This window comes from Peromyscus maniculatus, chromosome 3 (assembly GCF_049852395.1).
Source record: "Peromyscus maniculatus bairdii isolate BWxNUB_F1_BW_parent chromosome 3, HU_Pman_BW_mat_3.1, whole genome shotgun sequence".
Classification (NCBI taxonomy): Eukaryota; Metazoa; Chordata; class Mammalia; order Rodentia; family Cricetidae; genus Peromyscus; species Peromyscus maniculatus.
In genome coordinates, this window is record NC_134854.1 from 55,058,772 (window position 1) to 55,079,086 (window position 20,315).

Here is a 20,315-nt window from a genome sequence, read left to right on the forward strand (position 1 = left end):
TGTAGGGCAAGCCTGCATCAAACTCTCAGAGATTCCCCCTGCCTCTGCCTCCCAAGGCTGGAATTAAAGATATTATTTATACTTTATCTATAAGGGTGATATTTTCATCATCATTCAAATTAAAATCAAATAATTCCTAAGCTGAAGATTTTATTCAACTGAAACTACATGAAGTGCCTGGACAGATGGCTTAGTGGTTAGGTTAAAAAGCATACTACTTTGGCAGGGGAACCAGCCAGACATGACAGCACCCATGTCAAGTGGGTTTCAATTGCCTCTAACTACTATTACAGGTGATCCAACACTCTCTGATATCTGAAGGCACCTGCATGCAAGTGGCATATGCACACATAAATGCATGCAGGCACATACATGTACCACATATGAGGCACATGCACACATAAACACATGTAGGTAGACATGCATACTATGCACCTGGCACACACACACACACACACACACACACACACACACACACACACACACCACAACCACAGCTCCGATGAGATGAGGTACTTGGTTAGGTAAACCTCAGATATGTAATTCTTTACACAGAGTACATACAAGAGATTAATTCCACAATCCAGCATAAACAACAATATGAAGCAAAGAAAAATTCAACTCACCTAAAAGTAAAATTTGAAAGATAGAAAAACAGAGACTTGTAGGGGGAAAGTAAATGAATCAAAGACATGGAAAGTTCCTAAAAACCTTCTGAGGATTGGAAGCTTACTCTTCAATACCCTTCAAGGATGCTGTAGACTTGAACTTGTTCATCAATTTAAACTTAAAAGGACATCAGATGACCTAACCACTTAATTAATCAATTAGCACACTCCAGCTGCTGGCCAAAACGGTAGCCCTACTACAGAACTTTACAATACTGGTGTTTCTAGAATTGTGTGTGAAAATATAATTTCTAGTGGTGTACAGATAGTGGTTTTAAAACCTCTATGCTATTCTGCGGCCTGTCTTGAAACAGAAATTTGCTGAATATTGTCTAAAAGTACTATAGTGATAGGAGCAGTGAGGTGATTTCTCTCACAAACTTGAATCTACCTTTACCACAGATCCGCTTTATTTCCACATGTACTGTCTTAAGAACTAGGCTAGAAGAGCTCCTACTTGACTGATCATTGTGTTCTGTTCTACCCCAGTGTGCACCACCAAGTGTACTTCCTAGACCTTCTTTTCATATCAGGATCTCTAAAAACTGTCCACCTCCACTTTTGTCAACACCTTTAACTTCCCTATAAGCAAGAATAGGTTCTTACTCATCTTCTTCTTCAATACCCATTTTCTACTTCCCATACAGGCTTCTCTGTCATTTTGCAATCACCTGATTAATGACAATTTGTAATCATAGTCTTGCTCTAGAACATACAGGACCTATAATACTATATTGGGAATTGAGGTGGTAATTAGTGTTCTGAGAAAAATAAAACTATTTCAAGTTGTTCTCCAGAGTTTTTCTCAGACCAGGGTATGGCTCTCCATTAGCAGATTTCTGATACATGTTCTCTTATTTTCAAGATATATCATCAAAATATTTGAAGATATTCAGCATTCTAAATTCCTGCTGTATTGGGGGTAAAGAAGATGTAAAGAAATAAACTAAATGGGCTCAAAGAGGAAAAGGAATATTCAACCCTGTGAAGAAAGAGGTAAAAATGTTAATTTGACCCTCTGCTATCCATAATGTCACAAAAATTAATCATGAACACACTGATCATAAGCATGGGAATATGAAAATGATATATTTGACTGTAAAGAAGAAAAGTTGGCATGACTTCTGATTTTTCTGGCCATAGTGAACTTTAATAATATTTTTTTCAGAATTGCAGCACTGAGGGTAACAGAGTAAAGTTGGAGTATTTGTCTGCTAGCTCATGTTTTGTTAATTATTTCGTGTGTGTGTGTGTGTGTGTGTGTGTGTGTGTGTGTGTGTGTGTGTGAATATTTGCATTTATGTAGGTACCTGTGTGTGGATATAAATGGACAAAGATGCAGGTGAAGACCCAAGGCTAAGATCAAGGATCATCTATTAGCAAAGTTTTTTTGTCCCAACCACCTGCTCCCAAATAACCAGCAGCCACTTCCCAAATAACTGACTTGGAGACTTAATATAAATTATAAATAATTGGCCGATAGCTCAAGCTTGTTGCTACCTAACTCTAACATTTAAATTAACCCATATTTCTTTTCAATGCTTTGCCATGTGGCTCATGGCTTGATGCCTTATTTTCTACATGCCCTACTTCCTTGGTGGCTGGCTGGCATCTCCCCTGACTCCACCCTTCTTTTTTCTCATCATTCTATTTTGATTGTCCTGTCTATAATTCCTGTCTGACTACCATCCAATCAGCTTTTTATTAAACCAATACAAGTGACGAATCTTCACAGGAAGTCTCCGTGTCATGATTTGGGAACTGGTTGATGGCTGAAAAAAAAGCCTGGTACAAAAGAGCCTAGAGATAAACCCAAACTCATGTGGCTAAGTACTCTCTGGTAAACTTTCTCTAAAGTTGAAGCATTTAGACTTCAGCTTATGTATTCCAGTGTACAAAATGATTATTCCACAGCAACCACCATTCATCATTCTCCCATCTATTTGAATGAGGCAGGGGTTCTCATCCAAACCCAGAGCTCGTCAATATGGCTGCTCTCATAAGCCATCTTACACTTGGGATGCCCTCTCTCCACCTTTCAAGACTAGAATTATAATGGGCCGCCACAACTACCCAGCATTAACTGAGTTTTGAGAATCTGAACTCCGGCCCTCATGCTTATGCAGCAAGCACTTTAACCACTTAGCCATCTCACCAGGCCCTCAGTATCTTAAAATCACAGAGAAGCAACATGCAGATACTGACTCCCAGAAATCAACAGTCTTTTAGCTATCACTGAGCTACTTTTTGCCATTACACATGTCATAAAACCTGTAATCAAATGAAAATAACATGTAATAGGCACAGTGGAAAATTCAAAATGTTAAATATTTTATTTTAGCATAGTTTCCATGTATAGTTATCAATATGATTGTACTATTTTGTCACTAATATAAATCTACAATATGGAACCACAGGAAGAAAATTTAGTTATAAAGTGTTACATTGCTTGACTTATGAATATTTATTTACTTATTCATTCATTTATGGCATAGCAATCCCAAGTTTCATCTCTGCTCATGAAATCAAGTTCACCTTCTTGGTTTTTAGAAATCAACTTGAGACTTCACTTGGCCATGATGTGCCTCTTCTTTGCCCTTCAAAAAAAGACATTCTGAGTATTTGTCTTGGTGTTTGTAAGTTCTTCACTATACCAAGAAACACTAATTCTGGGATATCAAAAGGCAGTGAAATCATGGGAAACTAGTAGATTTTTATAAAATGAATGAAGACCTGCTGTATAAAATGACCATGGATTGGAGGGTTTGGAGATATGGTAGTCACTACTGAGAATGGAGGGATGCTATTTAAAATGAATAGCCCCTCTCTGAGTTCAGCAGGAAAGAATTGTAGGAAGAACAAGCTAGGAGTCAAAAAACGAGTTTCAGCTACATTTGCCTATAAAGGAAAAGGTCATTCCTCTCTGGAGGTGTCAGCAACCCACAGGACAACCTCCATACTGGCATGCTAAAGAGTTGCTTATTTGGTTCTTTATGACTCTGAGTCTGAAATCACAGCATTGTTCTATCATAACCACTCTGCTTGAGTTTGGTCTGCTTTCCTTTCTTCTAAATGGCAGGAACTTTGAGGGATTATTACCAACCTATTTGTGTCTAAATCACAGCTTCTGTTCTTTAAAATTAGCCACCTTTTCCTCCCCCTTGCCTGACGTGTTCACTGTTGTCATGCTATATGGCTTGAAGCATAGCATTTGATCACAGATAGGCGGTTGTTACCTAGTTTGAGCTCAGCAAGAGAGCAGTTGGGAGACTAGAAGACAGAAAGCTTCTATATATACATACCTAGGCAGAAATGATGGGGAATGGGAGAATTGAGATAAAGAACATGCCAAGTAAATTGCAGCCATTAGGTTAAAACTTTCTGAGTAGAGTACAGTTAAATGGAAATGTTCTGTAGACATAAATTCCAACTTACAGAATACCAGAAACTTTAAGTGAGTGGGTAGATTCTGTCTAGATCTTCCTGTGACTCCTTTGTAGCACTCTGACCCATTGGTGTGTCTACTGCCAGCCCTTGAAAACAAAAAAAAATGTAATTAATTATACTGCCATTATTCTGAGATAATTGAATTCTTGCCCTAATAAGTCCTTTGAATTTTGCTTTGAAATCTACAGCACAAGCCTTAAATATGCCATTCCCCTTTTGTCCTCACCAGGCTAACCAAACAATTTGTTGAAATTACAAATATAAAAGAACTTCATTCCCAAGCAAGATGAATTCTGACTTTCTATTACCCTAGATATTTTGCTGGATTTTTAGAATTCATTATAATGGCTAAGTCTAATATAACTCATTATACTCTGAAGACTATAAACATTTACACTTCAACTTATATATTCCAGTGTAGAATCATTTTGTTTAATCATGTCATGCCATCAATAAATGTAATCCAAAATATCTAATACAAAGATGTTTATGTTTTACAAAAGAGAAATTACATCAGAATCTAAGCTTTGGATCCATTCTTAATTGATCAAGTGACATGTGTAAAGTCTGTTTCTCAATAGTGAAATGTCATTAAATTCATTTGTTATGAATTCATCTTGTCCTCTCTTTTTAGATTCAATAGCCTGACAAATAGCTTTGAGAAATAGATAAAATACAGTATATTTTATATATTTTTGAAAAATTCTTCCATAGAAAGACAACAGAGAGAAGATGTTAAGAGAAAGATAATATACTATTTGGGGAAGGTCCATGATTATCTTATTTCTTTTTTTTAATGTACTTTGAAATATACAAAATCACTATGGGCTGTATACATAACTGAGGAAAATTGCCACTTTTTCAACATTTACAAATGCATTTATTTCAGGGCACTGTTTGATTAAATGTGCATGAAATCAAATTTTAAAGGTAAGATTCACCTTCCACAAATACTCTGTTGAGGATAAGTTTCCTAAACTAAGCACTAAAGCAGTGTTGCATGGGCTGTAGATGCTGATGATATCAGCAATGCTGTTGGCCTAATTATAAACAAAAGATAATAAACAGGAACTAGAATGAAGATGATATGTGGCCTTGCTACAATGGCATTTTATGCTGCATTGTTATCATGTAAGTTCCAGTGAAAGTTGTCTTTCTAGATTAAAAGCAATAAACAATAGCTTTGACACATAAGATATTTATCTATATTCTTCACTGAAGTTCACCATGAGCTCTTAGATGAAAATAGTCCCTTACAATTAAAATATTTGGTGGGGACTGGGCCCAGGATGTGGTTCCTCACTTCTTTTTTTTTTTAATTAAGAATTTTTTTTATTCATTTTACATACCAACCACAGATCTCCCTCTTTTCTCTCCTCCTACCCTCCACCCTTCCCCCAACCTACCCCCATTCCCTCCTCAGACAAGGTAAGGCCTCCCATGGGGAGTCAGCAGAGCCTGGTACATTCAGTTGAGACAGGTCCAAGCCCCTCCCCCTGCATCAAGACTGTGCAAGGTATCCCCCCAATAGGGAGTGGACTCCAAAAGGTTCCATCATGCAGTGTGTGATTCCTTGTAGAAGTTGGTCTTAACCTTATTTTCATATTGTTTAGCAAAAAGGGAAAACAAACAAACAAATAAAAATCAATGAATTGTTTTGACAGAGAAGCACACCATGAAGATTGCTGTAGAGGATATGTTAACATAGACTGGATCCTAGAAGATGAGAGGATGCCTCTTCATACATCAGAAAGTCTTGATGAGAGGCAAAGCAGTGGGAGACAGAACATTTTAGGGAAAGACAAAAAAGTAATGAACAGATGGTGGGCTGTTGTGGAACACTATTTTAAGATGTGTTACATTTGTTTATGCTGTGGAATATTTGTTTAACGATGCAAGAATGTGTTGCATTTGTTTAACTCTGTAAAGCTGTGTTACTTTGCCTGTCTAAAACACCTAATTGGTCTAATAGAGAGCCGAATAGCTAGGTGGGAGAGAGAAATGGGCAGGGCTGCCAGGCAGAGAGGATAAATAGGAGAAGAGATCTAGTATCAAAAGAAGGAGAGGAGGAAGCCAGGGGCCAGCCACCTAGCCACACAGTCAGACATGGAGTAAGAAGTAAGGAAAGGTGTGTATAATAGAGAAATGTAGAAGCCCAGAAGCAAAAGGTAGATGGAATAATTTAAGAAAAGCTGGCTAGAGACAAGCCAAGCTAAGGCAAGGTATTCATGAGTAAGAATAAGCTTCCCTGTATTTATTTGGGTGCTGGGTGGTGGGCTCCCAAAGAGTTAAAAATCTGTTCATATCAATAGCTGTGGGGTATGGATGTCAACAAAGAGTACTAGCTGATCCAGAGAAAGAAAATTTCAAGTCACTGATGGACTAACTTCCATATTTTATTATGATAACTAGTATAGACAGAGGATTGAGAGGTTAGGAAAAGAATGGCAGAACAAAGCTAATAGAAAAAATATGTATTAAATTTAAAAATCACCTTGAGTTTCAATTCAATATTCTTCCTATAGAATATATTTCTAAATTGAAAGACCATACTAATTGAAACTGTGTAAGAAATATTTCCTATATTTTATATTTTCTCTAACTTCTAGAATGAATTCAGTGGAGTTACATCCAAATGATGCTAGAATTTTCTTTCATTGCAGTACTAATTTTCTTTAGCCACGAGTTTTGGGAGTATGTCACAGAAAAACCGATCAAGGCAAAGTCTTCCATTCTTTTTTCTCTGTCTCTTTCTTTCTCTCTTTTGAATTCTATTCTCTTGAAATTCAAGAATGGGTCTATACACAAAACAATCAAAAGCATCATCTTTTAAATTTCTATTACATTTTACTTATTTTATTTGTGTGCCTGAGTGTGTGTGTGTGTGTGTGTGTGTGTGTGTGTGTGTGTGTGTGTGTGGTGTGTGGTGTGTGTGTGGTGTGTGTGTGTGTGTTTCCACATGTCACATATGTGTGTGGAGGTCAAAGGACAGTTGATCTCATGAAAATGATAGTGGATTTTGCTTCTGTTTCTATACAACTTCCAGCCATCAGGTCACAAGAAGGGCTTCTGGGTTGGTATTGAATAAACTACTGCTGCTTGGAGAGAAAAGATCAGGTTATGTTTCTCATGCACATAGTTTAAGTCAGGAATGACCACACATACTTTCAACATCTAGATCCCACTGACTGAACTTGACAGTGGATGCATATATCCACTGAGCCATTTTGCCAGCCCAAAAGTTGAGTCTTGAAGATGTATTTGTAGGCCCATACTCATATAAGAATTATTCATGACAGTTAAAATATGATAGCAATATTTGTATATTCCATGAGTGAATTAATATGTAAATGTGGCTTTGGTGGTTTAGATGAGGATGTCCTCCATAGGCTCATATGTTTAAATGCTTGGTCAATAATTAGTGGAACTGTTTAGAAATGATTAGGGGGTGTGGCCTTGTTGGAGGAGATATGTCATTGGGAGTGGACTTTGGGGTTTTAAAAGTCCACACCAGGCCCAATGTCTCTCTTCCTCTGCCTGCTGCTTGCAGATCAGGATAAAAAGCTCTCAGCCACTTTTCCAGAACCATGCCTCCCTGCATGCCACCACATTCCCCACAACGATGATTATAGGTTAACCCTCTGAAATTGTAATTAAGTCCTCAGTTAAACAACTTTCTTTATAAGCTACCTTGGCCATGGTGTATCTTCACAGCAATAGAACACTAGAACAGTGGCCTATTCATAAGGTGGAATATTAAGGCCTAATGTAAAGAAAATTTCATCACATACTAAAGCAAGGAAAAAAACCTTAATGATATTATGGTGAGCGAAATGGACACTCACTAAAAGACAAAGACTGCCTGATTCCACCTCTATATTGTACTGGGGACAACCGAAGTAATGGGTACAGCAAGGAGAGTGTCTGGGACTTGAGGGAGGAGAATGTGAACTTGTCATTCAGTGGGTAAAGAGCTTCAGGTTTTCAAATGAAAGGAGACAAGGAGATAGTTGGCAGTATTGTGAATGTGCTTAAAATCAGAGAGCTACACACTTTAAATGGTTAATATGGAAGGTTAAATGTGTGTATTTTACCACAATAAGCATGGAGGTTGGCAATAATAACTGTTACTTACAGGAAAATGAACCTTCAGTTGTAATAAAGACGAATCTGATATCCAGGAAATATTTCTATATGTGGTTGAGATGAACATTCGACGTAAAAAAAAAATCTAGAGAATATTGAATGTGCAAGACTATTTCAAGGAATCCTGGTCCTAACTATTATGGAATTAAGAGGAGAAAGAATGGAGGAACAAACTCACAGAACACAAATGAAAGCCAAGAGTCAAAAACCAAGAATGCCAGAGAAAACAGAGCAGAGACAGCGCTGCATCCAGCCAGTCTGGTGATGCTGGAAACTCTCAGCAATGATGGAGTGCCAGGCTCAGATGTGTCTGCTGCTTCTAAGTGGACACCTGTGGCTACTTGGATGCATCTAGGAATCTGTACACAGGATCTAATAACAAAAAGTGTGTTGATGGGCATAAACAACGCATTGCAGGGGCTCTGTCAAAAGAAAACATCCAAAGCTGGGGGGCGGGGGTGACGGGTGCAGATAGACAGGAAAATCATTAAGGAAAGTTGGAATTGCATAAATCATAAGAGAAAGGCAACTGTGATCAGAAAAAAATCAGAGCATAATTGCATATTTGATAGAAAGACAAGCACCATATGCTTTGGCTTGAGGGTGGAGAGCTGAGAATCACTACACGAGCCTGGACACATTCCTTCCCTTCCTTTGCTTCTGTATAAAAGAATGAGCATAATTATATCGTCCACAACAGGCAGTTGTGTTGCTCCGATCAGAACACTGGTACAAGGCATTGAGAACACAGATGAAAAGCTCTGTAGCGGCACAATTTAGAATATCTGGAAAAGGATATGTGGTTCCCCAGCTGCAGGCACAAACAAACCCTGATCCCAGCACTGAGCTGAGGTCAGTGATGGATTTATACACAAAGGAGGGTTTTGGCAGTGGCAGGAGCTGCATGAATCAAAGTTGGGAAAGAAAATAACTGTCAGCTGCTTGCAAGGCCCATTGTGAAAGAGAATCAATATTTGACAAACATTTTGTAAACTGGAACAATTAGAAAGGCAAAACATTTGAAAATGTTTCACAGGGGCCAGGCTTACAGCAGGAAACAAATGTTCAAGGAAATGGTGTTTCTAAAGAAACCTGCCTTGCCATAAAATTTTGGCCCTAGAAACAGTGGTACTCTATTAGTGAGGACCTAAAATCTGCTGTGGAATGATCAAAACTTATGATTGTATCACCGAAATCTATAAATACCATAAGGGGAAGCATTCCATACCCAGCAGGCATGTTTCCAGGCTTACCATCTAGTAACAGGGGACTTTGTTGTTGTTTTATGTCTGTTGCTGTCTTCCCTACATTTATGTCTGTGCACCACATGTGTGCCTGGTGCCTACAGAGGCCCAAAGAGGTGTCATATCCCCTATAGCTGTAGTTGAAGATGATTGTGAGTTAGCATAGGGTAGGTGCTGGAATTTAAGCCTAGGTCCTTTGGAAAAGCATCCAGTATTCTTAACTGCTGAGTCATCCTTCCAGCTCCATTGATATCAAGTTTAAGTAAGTGCTTCTGATCAGTATGAAGCATCCGTAAATAGAAGGACAATGGTGATGGGAGGGCCTGATAGACAGCAAGAATACAAACGACCTTCTAATTGACTGAAAAATAAAGATAACTTCTATTTTGGGAGATTATCAGATGTTTAATGAATCCTCATCCCATTCCACAATGTTTCTTCCATCTTATAGGAGATGCTGTGTACATATCAAGAAACAATCATATAGTAAGGATGTTAGGCTTGCAAATCCTAGTTTCTTCCTTACCTACTGACTCTTGTTTTGGAATATGAAAGGTAGCCATGACACAACATGCTAAAAACTGAGTGTTCATCCACACCACAGATATGGCAGTTTCAGCTTGGCTCACCAGAGTTCTGAACTGCACTCTACATTCAGAACCTAGCTCTGGTCCTCAACTGTCTAAGCATAACAACTGAATGTCAACAGTAGCTCTGCACTTTTCTTGATAGCTTGCCTCACTCCTACCAGACGGATCACTCATTCATACAACATATCCCATTTTAACTCTGCCTTGTCAACATGGACATGAATTCACTCTTGTTTGCCTTCTTCCTATATTCCTTTGTTAAATGGAAGGCTAATGAATGCAAGATCTTGTGTGTGAGCCTGAGCACTGCGCAGCATCTGACACTTGGTAGACAAGCACAGAAAATGACTTCGGTCAAATAAATCTTCCAGGTCATTGAGAGGCTTTGGCTTTTATCTTAGACTTACAGCTAAATCTTTGAATAATGGGCCATTTATATCCCCAAGTTATTAAGAAAAGTTACTAGATTTGTCTTCATAGAATTTACTCTAAAGTAGATTAGCCTCATACTTCACTGCCTCCAGCTAACAAAGACAGAGGTCAACAGATATTCAATGGAAACTGTTGTCACATGACCTTCTCTTATGAGGATCAAGATGTTGATTGGAGAAAGCATAAAACATTGTCTTATGACTATAGTTCCTTTATTTTTTTATTTTTATTTTTTGCAAAAGGCTTTCAGAGCCTGAGGAAGAAAATGTTCAATGCTTGTAAGTGGAAAGGAATTACACACCCAGGGAAGATGAATAGAAACCAGAGACAGATTTTTGTAGAGACAGAATTGTAAGAACACAAGACCATTGACTATAGAGAGCTTTCAATGAGAGGCTAAGGCTTTGGCACAGGAGATAGGGTACCAATAAAGTTCTGAAGAGTCTTCAGTAGCATATCAATGTATCTCTTCTCAGCAGCAACCACACAGCAGCAACTTACATCATCTCTGTTGTGATTGTCAAGGTAGACTGGTCTGGTTCATAGGCTCCCTGCATTACTATATCTATCAGCCTTCCTTCCCCACAAGAGAAGTGTGAGAGAAATCAAGTCACAAAGGCACATATTTTCAAGTTCATGAGACATTTGTCCTCAGGGAATCCTCAGGGAACAAAAAGAAGCTAAAATCTGAAACTAATTCATCAAGCTAACCACCAAGCATGTCATGAATCTGACTTAGCAGCAGGAAGGCAAAACCAATCAGTCTGTAGTTTACCAAGATTTGTTACTTACTCCATTGATTATATAAGTATAAGAACCTTAGGTCTTGGCAAAGATAGTCAAGAATACACATAGACAAAGGATAGATAGAAAGAAAGAAAGAAAGATAGACAGACAGATAGATAGATAGATAGATAGATAGATAGATAGATAGATAGATGATCAATAGCATTTCCACATATATACACACTTTACTATATATTTATACATTACACTATATATATACATACATACCATACATACATACATACATACATACATACCATACATATGTATGGTATGTATGTATGGTATATAGTAGAAGGGTATTGAAGAACCTCATAAGCCAGCAACACCCAGGGTATGGTCTTTTCTAGAAAGAACTCACTGTTCATCCAGTAAGTTGGCCAAGAAAATTATTGACTTTTTGAGGAACATTATCTGGGAATTGTTATCTCCAGGGCTGAAAGTGTCCTGACACTACAGGAACAGACTGATGAGTTTGAAAAAACAATAGTATGCTCGTCTGCGTTGACCTCTTCCCCACAGTGCATTCAAATGTTATAGAAACTTCAAAACTAGCTCAACCAGAGAGTACATTTTTGCATTTTGGTGAGGCTACATTGTATTAGCACTGTCATAATTTTATGGTAATTGCTACAACACTGGGTGATTAAAAATCAATTAGACTCTTTTGCTTGATAGTTATGAACCAGGTGAGACTAATTAGGGCTTAAGAAAGCCAGTCTGTCTTTACCATTCTTGGCAAGCTCAAGCCAAAAGTTATTCTTTGCTTCCCCAACAAGACACAAGGCCAAATTTCATTCCCTGGGTGAGGTATAGGCTACATGTAAAACCAAGTTCAGAAAGTTAAGCAAAGACGAGGGCCTTTGCTATTTGAGTAAGCCCTGATATAGTTTTTTACCAATGAGAGTTAGATTTAATGTATTTAAACTCCATTCTATTTAAAATAAATAAACCCTTACAAGGATCTTGGTGAATGATATTTTCTCAAATAAAAGGGTAACTTAGATAATTTGGTTGCTCATCATTGTTAGGCTTTGGTGGATCACGCTGAAATTACCCATTGCCTCTCATTGTCACAGATAACCACAGTGATTCCACAAGTCACATCTTCAGTAGCCAAGGGAGAAGTGGGGAAAATAGATGTGTTTACACTCTCTTTCCAAGGAAGAAAAATAACCCACAGAAGCCTTAATTTTCCCTATGATATTAGTGAAAATTAATCACATTTCTCTGTAGACCACAGATTCTTAAAATGTAGGTCATGACTCTATAGGGAGTCAAACTACTGAATGTGGGAGTTTAAAAAAGGACATAGTAAAAGGTTTCTGAATACATGATTACTGCAAATCAACTGAAAATAAAATGTGTAATGAATCTAAGGTGTTTCTGGCAGCAGTCACCCATGCTGCATCATGCAGAGTTGGTTTTTAATGCACACGTATGCTTCACACTGCGATTGCAATCACAGTACTCCTTGCCCATGAACTCCACCTGAAACACTTCGGTTCAAATTGAAGACTGTTTCACGATATAAGTTGCAGTGTTTTTACCGTATATGTGATGGTTTTCAGCTCTTAAAGAAATGCAACGGTTCTGAAGTCATTTTTAACATCTAAACATCAAATCAGTGTGCCTTTTGATTGTACTTTGCTAGAATGTTTAAATTTAACCATTGATGTTTGACTTACTAGTCTCAGTTTCACACACACACACACACACACACACACACACACACACACACACACACATTTAACAATTAATGAATTTTGGCTTGAGATTAGGACAGAATTTCCAAAAATTTCTGAAATGATCCTAACAATACCTCTGCCATTTTGTACTGTGTATTTATGCAAAACAGTGTTCTAAGCACTGACTATTACAAAGTCAAAATACATATCAACTATGAAAAATGGTGAAGATGCTCTATGTCCTGAAGTATAAGATATTCAGAAAAGATATAATTCCTATGCAAAATAATAGACATATTCCATTAGTATGGAAATTTGCTTCCATCTGTAATAAAGGATAAAATTATATATGTGTATGTATAAAAGAATTGTACTAACACATTTTTTATGGTTTATTATCAAGAAATCCTTTATTTGTGTAATTATTCTATATGCCAATACCCCTGGAATAATGTAAAACCTTCTTATGTGAAAGAGGATTCAAGCAGCAAAAGTTTAAGAAGCCCTGTTTAAACAAATCACTGGCAAAGAATAATTTGATTTCCATGACTGATTTATGAATCACATCTCATTCCCTGTGGCTTGCCATCTTGTTGCTAGAATGAGAGATAATAGCATACTGGGTTCTTCTGCAGGGAAGCAATATCTTTCTAATGAGCAACAAAATGTTGTTCACCAGATATGAGTGAAAAAGAGACAAAGAACTTCTGTATACAGGTTTGTTGTCAACAGTTGTGTATGTCAAGAGTTGCACTGTCATCCTTGGTAAATGTTAGATTTTTGTGGTACTTAAAGCAAAATGCACTTCTGGAGCTTTGAGGAGAAGTTGCCAGTAAACATTTCTAGGACTGCTGAGCTGGGAATGTGCAGCATTGGTCAAACACACAGCAATGTGTTTAGAAAGACTAGATAATGAAACTTCCCAAGGAACTCTCCAGGATCACACTTATAGAATATAGAGAGTTGGTTTCATGAGGACTAAAAAAAAAAAAAAAAAAAAAAACTTGTTTATTGAAGACACCATCAAGAAGCTACAAGATATTCATGAGACAAGGTTCTTTCAAAAGAGAAGAGAAGACACAAGAAAATTTAAATACTGTCGTATCCTGAACATATCAGGGTGGAGAGAGAAGAGCCAAGTGCCGAATATCAAACAAAAATAATTGGAGATACGTTATTCCTAGACCCGAAGGTGGTGGCCCATGCCTTTAATCTCAGCACTCAGGAGACAGAGCCAGGCAGATCTCTATGAGTTCAAGGCCAGCCTGGTCTACAGAGTAAGTTCCAGGACAGCCAAGGCTACACAGAGAAACATTGTCTTGAAAAAACAAAAAGCAAAACAACAAAAAGAAGTCATTTCTATGCCCTCATTGTACCACCATATCAGTGGTTAAGAGAGTTCTAAGCTGGAGACAATGGTAAGAGAACAATAAATCAAAGCTCCGGTCTTGATTTCCCTTTGTTCTTCATTTATTACCCACTCCTTAGTAGATATCACTACACACAAAGCGGCTTTAGTTTATGGGCATCTATTTGTGACCTAAACAAAGAACTGAACCTTAAATTTGACTGAAAACTAACATTTTTGAGTTAAAATGACTTTATTGCTCTACTCTGAAAATTGTTGAGAGGTCAAATCCAGCAATGGTCAATGCAGATTACACAACACACTGAGCCCAGCAACCGAGATATGGATTTTTCTGGTTGACAGTACAAAGGAAACCATCTTATTTCAGAGAATTGCTCATGGAAATTTGTATCCAACCATCCCATCCCTTCCATAATCCTTGAGGGAGTTGATGTTACACCACAGAAGAGATATTATGCTTGTCTCTTTTCCTCAGGAGATCACAAACCAAGCATAAACCCAAACCAGGTTCCTAACACTCTCCAGAAGAGCCACAGAGTTTGGAAACATATCTGAGATTCTTATCCTTATTGTTGCTGTTATGTCATCATATAGCTGAGTCTACTTGCAAAATCCAAATGATAACTTTATCTTTAGTTGAAATTACTGAAGCCCCACTTTGAGCAACGACAAAATAGGGATTCTCATGATCTTCTTCAGTTTCTGCTAAGAGGATGGGTCAAACTCAAAGGATCTCAGGTGGGTCTATTGCTTTGCTAGTCACATAACTGATCCTGAAGGATACATTAGTAGTAGGCCAGCTACTATTTCCTCCTACATAGAGGAATGTTTAGTGGTGGCATGCCTTACCTGGGATAGAAATATTTGTTGGGATACTAGAATTGTTGGAATGCAATGAACTCTAATGAAGATTGAAACCTGCATCAATAAATTGGAAGTGCCTGGGAAGCAATCAGGTATTTTTTGCCTTCTGAGTATGACATCTAGAAAGAAGAGCACCTTGCAGCAATATTCCCTATGATCTTTCCCACCATCCTTTAAGACCAAAGATTCTTTTTTTTTTTTTTTTGTATTATCAAATATCAGTAGCATGTAAAACTTACATTGCAAGCTGGTTTCTCCAAAATCAAAGGAAAAGGACTAAGACTATAGTATGAATCAAAGGTAAGATATATGAATCTGGCAAACCCACTTTTAAAGTCTAGCAAGATTTTGCTATTAGTTATTGAACCACAAGTAAAGCAATGAGACGTCTCACCTGAAACACAGTGAAAACTAGGATTTGCCTCAAAATGCAGAGAGAAAATAACTGTTAGCTCACTGCTTTCCACACTTTTGTGGGTAATTTATCTTTGTAATTAGATTAACTTCTAGAATTTACTGCTTCTCAGAGCTTTGTCTACAATAATAAATTGGCTCTTCCTAAATGATAGAAAGACATAAAAATGGAGCAACTTGAATGCCATCTATACATCATTTAAAGGAAAATAATGTAACATCTAGGAATTACTTGGAACACTTAAAGTAATACTGATGGAGGCAAGAGAAGAATCCAGGGCTTCTAGATTGTTTATTTTTAATATATATATATATTATATATATATTTGTGTGTGTGTGCTCGCGCGCATGTGCATGTGAAGGTCTTTCATATGTCCTGGGTTGGCCTCAAACTCACTATTTCACCAAAGATGACCTTGAACTTTTGATCCTCCGCCTGTACCTCCCAAGTGCTGGGGTTGCAGGCAGCAGCACCACAGTGGCTTCTATTCAGTGCTGGGTACGGACCTCAGGGGTTCATGCGCACTAAGCAAACATCCTGTCAACGGAGCTGTATCCGGATCCCAGCTGAGCCATGTATGCACAAAACAAGCAAGGCTTTAGCTTACACGCAGGTCCTCAGGTCCTCAGGGTTAAGTGAGGAGGAAATGAGGTTGCTTTCTGAAGAAAAGGAAAGGAGGTCTTATTGATGTGTTAGAGTGAACTTACAGGTAATCATCTTGTGGGAAGACTAAAGCGCTTGAGAGCCTGAGAATGGGATAGAAAACACATCCCGTGCTTTTATCACAATAACCAGCTAAGGGCCTCTGGAGTTTATTGCCCTTCTCTCCACTGTAGTGTGATCAGAAAATTCCAGTATGATTATTCAGGTAAAAGCCTTGTGCTTTCTCCACAGCAAAGCAGGCATGCCCGAACTCCTTCATCACTGTTATTTGTTTCAAGAGCATAAGCTGTTCTATCCTGAAAATGAACCACGAGCAACAGCTAATTGCCAATCATGTACTTTCTGTTGTGTTTGCACAAAAGCCCAAAGGAAACTGATTTGATTGTTGGTAGATAACTGGCAAGCAGATAATCCAACCAAGCTTTAAAGAAAAAAAATGTCTCAGAAACAACCAGTAGAAGTCAGATGTTAGAAAACAAAATCTCAGGCTACAGAAACAGCTCAGAAGTTAACAGTGTACAGCATCCTTGTGGGGGACCCAAGTCAGGCTCCCAGCACAAGTCTTGAGTGGCTCACAACTGCCTACACCTTCAGCTCCAGGAAATCTGATTCTCCCTCCTGGCTTCTGAGTGTCCTGCACTCATACACACACACACACACACACACACACACACACACACACACACACACACACACTTGAAAATAACAAATAATAAATTTTATAAAAATCACAACCAACCATCCCTACTTCCCACTGTGACAGTCTTCTTCCAGCCTCCACTGCCATGAGGAAGCTCAGTCTTGCGTTGTCACCTTCATGAAGCCTCCCTTCAGGGACAGCCATGTAGTCACCAAATCCACACGATCACACTGGCAGCCATCTGGGTGCAGAGATACAAATGAAGGCATCCACCATCAGCTGCCTTTATCCTAACTACTCTCCCTGTCTCTGAACTCTTCTAGCAATGAACGTTAACAGGTACACATGAAGAAGACTCTGGCACGTAGGGTCCCCTTGAAAGTTCCCAGAAAGAGAAGGGCAGGAGAAGACTGCCAAGTGCTCTCTTTGTTTCTACTTGGGAGTTACTTGCGAGCAGAATCAGAGACAGGAAAAGCCCAACCATTCACAGCCAACTAGGCACATAAGAGTGTAATGCCATAATGCTACTCCTACTAAGCCAGAGTCAAAGCCTTTATACCTGCCCTTAAAATACCTGGCAGGTCTGTGGGCTCTCAAGTTGTGTTGGAAATGATGAGCCCCATGGAATTCAGTCAGCTAGCTTCCCCATGGTTTAAGAAAGAGGAAGGCATCAAATGATGTAATGATTTTCAGTCTCTCTTCAAGCAGGCACGTGCTCTATGCCTTCAGGGAGGTTGATGAGGCCCTGAAGGGGGATGTACCTTACAGATTCCAGGTATACTTTCCCTGTAATCAACCACTGCCTGTAGCTGGTGAATAATTTAATTAAATGGAGTTTTAAATCAAAGACATAAGAGTTTAATTAGGAACTATTCTTGTCCTACTGAAGTTAACAAGTCAACTGTGCTGACTTGCTCCCCTATCAGGATTTTGACAAACTCACAAGGACAAGGGATTCAGAGAGACAAATGTTGAACTAAAGGTGTGTAAGAAAACATGGTTACTGACAGCGGAGACCCTGTTGGGACTCTACAGCAGCCATGAGGATGGGTTAGCTGGAGAGTTCAGGCGAAGATAAGTCAGAATTCTGGAGGGAGACAAAATTGCCCAGATAATCAATCACGAAGTTGCAGGTTTGGTGCCACCATTGTGTCATTTAGTTTTAATATTCTGCTTATCCCTTTATATACCCTTCCCCTATGTCTAAATGTGTGATCAGTAAAATCTGAACTGGTAACTCACAAGACATTATTGTGTAAAAAGTTGATTTACGCAACTTCTACCCCTAGTTTTACCTTGACGGGTATTGTTTGCTAGGTTGAACTCCAGGGAACATGTTCATGTCTTGTTTCTGTCTTTGTCTCTCTGTCTCTGTCTCTCTCTGTCTGTCTCCCCCTCCCTCCCTCTCTCCCTCTCTCCTTGTCTCCATCTTCCCACCACTGAGCCACACCCCTAACCACCAGCATCTTCATTTTAAACAGGTGTTCCAGGTAGTTTAATGAATTTGAAGAGGTTTTTTTTTTAATTAGTGCGTGCGTGTGTGTGTGTGTGTGTGTGTGTGTGTGTGTGTGTGTGTGTGTGTGTGTGTGTAGGTCAGAGAAAAACTTGTGGAGTCCGTTCTCTCCTTCCACAATGTGGGCCCCGGAGTTCGAACTCAGACTGTGAGGGTTGGCTGCAAGCACCTTGAGTCACTGAACCACCTCTGCTTCTGCTCCCTTAGCTCTCTACCCTCATCATTACGACTTCCTGTTCTGTATACCTCTGTGGTGATATATTGTGTACCATCTGAGATTCAAGCAACGCCCCTCAGTCTGCCTAATGCCTAATTTTCAAATCCTTCTTTCAAGGGCCCTCCTGATAAACTAGGAGTTACTGAACTGAAAGGACACTGTGGTAAAAGGGGGCACAGAGAAGGCAGGCCTGTTGTGCTTTAACCTAGAAAGAGGGAATATTTCAACCAAAGCATCCCACATTCTGAGAAAACCAACTCGTTCTGGGGATTCTGAAGTCTCTCTAGAAAGTTCTTGAAAATTTCACTTTAAAGTTGGGCTGACTATACGTGAATAAATGTCTGATTGCCTGACTACAACCACAAGTTAATGAGAGGAAAATCTTTGGCTGGAGATATCAGAAGTTTGGTAAGCTGACTCTGTTATTTTGGGCCTAAGGCAGTGCTGAACTTCACAGTGATGAGAGGGTGTGGAAGAGAAAATAGTCACCCCCAGTTGGACAAAAGCAGAGAGAGGAAGGTACCATGGCCACTGTTGCCTTCAAAACCACGTCACCAGAGAAAATCTCACATTAAACTCACCTCCTAAAGTCTTTGCCATCTCCTCAAATAGTACTGGGGCCCCAGGCTTCAACACACACACACACACACACACACACACACACACACACACACACCTTTTGTTTCTCTGGGTGTCTATTAGTTATGTGTCTCTAATACTAATACATGGAGTTAATTTATTATTTTAACATTGCCTGCATATTTTTAGCATAATTTTTATTGATTCTTTGGGAATTTCACGTCATGCACCCCAATCCTGCTCATTTACCAATCCTTCCCTACCCACCCCTCATCCCTGTAGCATCCTCTGTAAAAGAAAACTTAAAAACAAAACAAACAAACAAAAAACCCACTTCATTCCTCCATCTTTCCCACCTCCTCTTCATTTGTCTTGGGGACATTGGGAGCCACAGTATGTCACGCAGTATACACTTCTGTCCACTTAGCTTTACTTGGAAATGTTCATTTCAATGAGTGGTTGGTCTGGTTCAAGGCCCCTGGCTTCTGATACCCCATCATCACTGGATCCTCATCTAAACTCCTCTCAGATGTCCTGCTGTTGCCCCAAGTCATGGAGATCCTGTGGCTATGGCTGTGCAGGACCCTTCACACACTCCAGCATGTCATAGATGGGGTAGATGTTAGGGTGGGCCAGAGCCCTAGATGTGGATCTGGGAGGTAGGTGATTGGGTCAGTCTGAACCACTGGGACTGCCCGCCTCGTTTGAGGGGTGGAACCAGCTCTTCTATGCCCACACAATCAGGACCAGCTCTCCCATGCCCATGACCGTGGTGAGGGGTGGGCTGAGCTCTTCTGCTGCAATGGCCAGTGAGGGGCAGGGCCAGCTCTCTCAGGGCTGGTGAAGGGTGGTGCTGGCTCAGCACAGCTCTCAGACTTCAACAGGCATAGTTCCTGTGGCACTCTATGGTAACATGAGCCATGGACATCAACACAGACCCCGTTACAGAAGTACTGTGGACCTAGACATGGACCTTGGCAGAAGGTCAGATCTGGACATCACCATGGCCCTGGTGGCAGCATAAGCCACCAAAATCAGTATGGCCCAAGTGGCA

General features: G+C 39.3%; 1 long non-coding RNA gene across 1 annotated transcript in view; it reads right to left on the bottom strand.

Annotated features, from left to right (window-relative positions):
* The window catches only part of LOC143272150 (uncharacterized), a 71,669-nt gene extending 51,749 nt beyond the window's left edge, over positions 1-19,920 (bottom strand). The window contains exons 1-2 of the long non-coding RNA XR_013049591.1: positions 19,596-19,920; positions 4,104-4,201 (exon numbers count right to left, since the gene is read on the bottom strand). This is a non-coding gene — a long non-coding RNA (uncharacterized LOC143272150). The remainder of the gene's footprint in view (positions 1-4,103; positions 4,202-19,595) is intronic.
* Between the last annotated feature and the right edge of the window lie 395 nt (positions 19,921-20,315).